The sequence below is a fragment of the Gasterosteus aculeatus genome, unplaced genomic scaffold, assembly GCF_964276395.1.
Source record: "Gasterosteus aculeatus unplaced genomic scaffold, fGasAcu3.hap1.1 HAP1_SCAFFOLD_25, whole genome shotgun sequence".
Taxonomy (NCBI): Eukaryota; Metazoa; Chordata; class Actinopteri; order Perciformes; family Gasterosteidae; genus Gasterosteus; species Gasterosteus aculeatus.
The window spans coordinates 172501-177500 of NW_027554884.1; positions in this window are offsets into that span (position 1 = coordinate 172501).

The following is a 5000-nucleotide window of genomic DNA, read 5'->3' on the forward strand; positions in this document are numbered from 1 at the left end:
CGTTGTGGGCCTCTGGAGGTGTTTGTGGAGCTCATCCGGGCTCTGGGGGTGCCTGGTAAAGAGATCCGGGTTCTGGCGTCTTTTTCCGGGTCCAATTCGGCCGTTGTGGGCCTCTGGAGGTGTTTGTGGAGCTCATCCGGGCTCTGGGGGTGTCTGGTAAAGAGATCCGGGTTCTGGCGTCTTTTTCCGGGTTCAATTCGGCCGTTGTGGGCCTCTGGAGGTGTTTGGGTCCGAGTTCCGGGCTCTGGGGGTGTCTGGTAAAGAGATCCGGGTTCTGGCGTCTTTTTCCGGGTTCGATTCGGCCGTTGTGGGCCTCTGGAGGTGTTTGGGTCCGAGTTCCGGGCTCTGGGGGTGTCTGGTAAAGAGACCTGGGTTCTGGCGTCTTTTTCCGGGTTCGATTCGGCCGTTGTGGGCCTCTGGAGGTGTTTGGGTCCGAGTTCCGGGCTCTGGGGGTGTCTGGTAAAGAGATCCGGGTTCTGGCGTCTTTTTCCGGGTCCAATTCGGCCGTTGTGGGCCTCTGGAGGTGTTTGGGTCCGAGTTCCGGGCTCTGGGGGTGTCTGGTAAAGAGATCCGGGTTCTGGCGTCTTTTTCCGGGTTCAATTCGGCCGTTGTGGGCCTCTGGAGGTGTTTGGGTCCGAGTTCCGGGCTCTGGGGGTGTCTGGCAAAGAGATCCGGGTTCTGGCGTCTTTTTCCGGGTCCAATTCGGCCGTTGTGGGCCTCTGGAGGTGTTTGGGTCCGAGTTCCGGGCTCTGGGGGTGTCTGGTAAAGAGATCCGGGTTCTGGCGTCTTTTCCCGGGTCCAATTCGGCCGTTGTGGGCCTCTGGAGGTGTTTGGGTCCGTGTTCCGGGCTCTGGGGGTGTCTGGTAAAGAGATCCGGGTTCTGGTGTCTTTTTCCTGGCTTAATTCGGCCGTTGTGGGCCCCTGGAGGTGTTTGCGGACCTCCGCGGGTGAAATAATGGAAAAAAAAAAAAGTTAAAGTTTCCAGTCGGGACTATGTGGAGCGAAAAAAACCCGGACTTTTTTGGCTCCGTCAGAAACTAAGTAAAAGTCGGAATATGTGAAGGAAAGCCCAGAAAATGCCTGGGCTTTTTTAGATCGCTTCGATAAATTTTTTTTTAGCTCACATCACTGGGCCACCAGGTCGCAGATTTCAGAAACCTGGTTTTCGGAAACAGAGATCTCCAGGACAGGGCCCCGAGCTTCGGGGGGAGCGTTCCCCAGCTGGACCTAAGCATAGTGGGCCAGGCCCCGGGCGGAAAGACGCTCCTGGAGCCGAGATACAGGGGTGGCCCCCCGCGCGACTTACCCGATTTCGGAGCACTATTTTCGGACAGTGATGGCAGAGCAGTGGGTGTACCGCATGGAGGAAAATAACAGCTCCAGAGAGCGGCAGAGACCAGACCAAGTCCCAGAACGGCACACTGTTCCCGGACAGTGATGGCAGACCAGCAGGTGTACCGCATGGATGAATAAAGAGCTCCAGAGAGCGGCAGAACCCAGACCAAGTCCCAGAACGACACACTATTCCCGGACAGTGATGGCAGAACAGCAGGTGTACCGCATGGATGAATACAGAGCTCCAGAGAGCGGCAGAGACCAGACCAAGTCCCAGAACGACACACTATTCCCGGACAGTGATGGCAGAACAGCAGGTGCAGTGGATGGATGAATAAAGAGCTCCAGAGAGCGGCAGAACCCAGACCAAGTCCCAGAACGACACACTATTCCCGGACAGTGATGGCAGAACGGCAGGTGTACCGCATGGATGAATAAAGAGTTCCAGAGAGCGTGATATCCCAGACCATGACCCAGAACGACACACTATTCCCGGACAGTGATGGCAGAACAGCAGGTGTACCGCATGGATGAATACACAGTTCCAGAGAGCGGGAGATCCCGGCCGATGTCCGATGACGAAGCACTGTATGGGACACTTTGAAGGAAGGGTCGGTCTCCTGGATGAAAAGGACTTTAATTTTCTGACTTAAAATACGGAGTTAAAGTTTCCAGTCGGGACGATAAGGAGGGCAAAAAAACCCGGACTTTTTTGGCTCCGTCAGAAACTAAGTAAAAGTCGGAATATGTGAAGGAAAGCTCAGAAAATGCCTGGAGAATTTTGAGCGGACCGGAAAAAAAAAGTTCCAGCTGACATCACTGGGCCACCAGGTCGCAGATTCCTGAAACCCGGTTTTTAGAAACATAGGCCTCCAGTCGTGAAGACCGGCGTTTGTGCGGTTCGGATCCGACTCAGACCTCAGTATTTTCGGACACCCTCGGAGAGTGGCGGGGGTGGAAGAACCGGAGCCTCATGCAGAACTGGCTGTCGGGGAGCAAGCGGACGCTACCCCGGCAGGAGGCATCATTCCGGGCACTGTGGCTGATCGGTAGCTTTCGTGGATGGATGACTGAGCGAACGAACGAGATGACGGCGGTGCGTCCTGGCTGATGTCCCAGTACGGGGCACTATTCTCGGATGCTGATGTCAGAACAGCAGGTGCAGTGGACGGATGAACACACAGTTCCAGACAGCGTGATATCCCAGACCATGTCCCAGAACGGCACACCATTCTCGGATGCTGATGTCAGAACAGCAGGTGTAACGTATGGATGAACACACAGTTCCAGACAGCGGGAGATCCCAGACCATGTCCCAGAACGGCGCGCTATTGTCGGACACTGATGGCAGAACAGCAGGTGCACTGGATGAAGGAAATAAACAGAACGTAGTTCCAGAGAGCGTGATATCCCAGACCAAGTCCCAGAACGGCGCGCTATTGTCGGACACTGATGGCAGAACAGCAGGTGCACTGGATGAAGGAAATAAACAGAACATAGTTCCAGAGAGCGGGATATCCCAGACCAAGTCCCAGAACGGCGCGCTATTGTCGGACACTGATGGCAGAACAGCAGGTGCACTGGATGAAGGAAATAAACAGAACATAGTTCCAGAGAGCGGGATATCCCAGACCAAGTCCCAGAACGGCGCGCTATTGTCGGACACTGATGGCAGAACAGCAGGTGCACTGGATGAAGGAAATAAACAGAACATAGTTCCAGAGAGCGTGATATCCCAGACCAAGTCCCAGAACGGCCCACTATTCCCGGACACTCATCTACTTAAAATCTCCCTGATTACCTGCCAGAACAGAGCAGATCCAGAGAGCGGTATTTCACGGCAGTTATCCGATGATGAAGCGCTGTTGTCGGACACTGATGGCAGAACAGCAGGTGCAGTGGATGAAGGAAATAATCAGAACATAGTTCCAGAGAGCGGGATATCCCAGACCATGTCCCAGTACGGGACACTATTCTCGGATGCTGATGTCAGAACAGCAGGTGCAGTGGATGGATGAATTAAACAGTTCCAGAGAGCGTGAGATCCCGGCTGATATCCGATGAAGAATCACTGTTCACGGACACTGATGGCAGAACAGCAGGTGTACCGCATGGATGAATACAGAGTTCCAGAGAGCGGCAGAACCCAGACCATGTCCCAGTACGGGACACTATTCTCGGATGCTGATGTCAGAACAGCAGGTGCAGTGGATGGATGAATTAAACAGTTCCAGAGAGCGTGAGATCCCGGCAGATATCCGATGAAGAAGCGCTATTGTCGGACACTGATGGCAGAACAGCAGGTGCAGCGGATGGATGAAATAAACAGTTCCATGGAGCGGTATTTCCCGACAGATATCCGATGACGAAGGACCACTTGGGACGCTTTGAAGGAAGGGTCGGTCTCCTGGATGAAAAAGACTTTAATTTTCTGACTTAAAAAAAAAGTTAAAGTTTCCAGTCGGGACGATAAGGAGGGCAAAAAAACCCGGACTTTTTTGGCTCCGTCAGAAACTAAGTAAAAGTCGGAATATGTGGCGCAAAGCCCTAAAATCCCCTGGAGAATTTTGAGCGGACCGGAAAAAAAAAAGTTCCAGCTGACATCACTGGGCCACCAGGTCGCAGATTTCAGAAACCTGGTTTTCGGAAACACAGGGCTCCAGGGCTGAGACCCGGGCTTCGTGGGGAGCGTTCCCCAGCTGGGCCTAAGCATCTTCGGACAACTTTGGGCGGAAAAGCGGGTTCGGGAACCGGGATATGGGGCGGGTTACGCGGCGTGACCTGCCCGAGTGCAGTGCACTATTCCCGGACACTCATCTACTTAAAATCTCCCTGATTACCTGCCAGAACAGAGCAGATCCAGAGAGCGGTATTTCACGGCAGATATCCGATGATGAAGCGCTGTTGTCGGACACTGATGGCAGAACAGCAGGTGCGGTGGATGAAATAAACAGTTCCAGAGAGCGGTATTTCACGGCAGTTATCCGATGATGAAGCGCTGTTGTCGGACACTGATGGCAGAACAGCAGGTGCGGTGGATGAAATAAACAGTTCCAGAGAGCGGTATTTCACGGCAGTTATCCGATGATGAAGCGCTGTTGTCGGACACTGATGGCAGAACAGCAGGTGCGGTGGATGGATGAAAGAAACAGTTCCAGAGAGCGTGAGATCCCGGCTGATATCCGATGAAGAAGCACTGTTCTCGGACACTGATGGCAGAACGGCAGGTGCACTGGATGGATGAAATAAACAGTTCCAGAGAGCGTGAGATCCCGGCTGATATCCGATGAAGAAGCGCTATTGTCGGACACTGATGGCAGAACAGCAGGTGCGGTGGATGGATGAAAGAAACAGTTCCAGAGAGCGGTATTTCACGGCAGATATCCGATGATGAAGCGCTGTTGTCGGACACTGATGGCAGAACAGCAGGTGCGGTGGATGGATGAAAGAAACAGTTCCAGAGAGCGTGAGATCCCGGCTGATATCCGATGAAGAAGCACTGTTCTCGGACACTGATGGCAGAACGGCAGGTGCACTGGATGGATGAAATAAACAGTTCCAGAGAGCGTGAGATCCCGGCTGATATCCGATGAAGAAGCGCTGTTGTCGGACACTGATGGCAGAACAGCAGGTGCGGTGGATGGATGAAAGAAACAGTTCCAGAG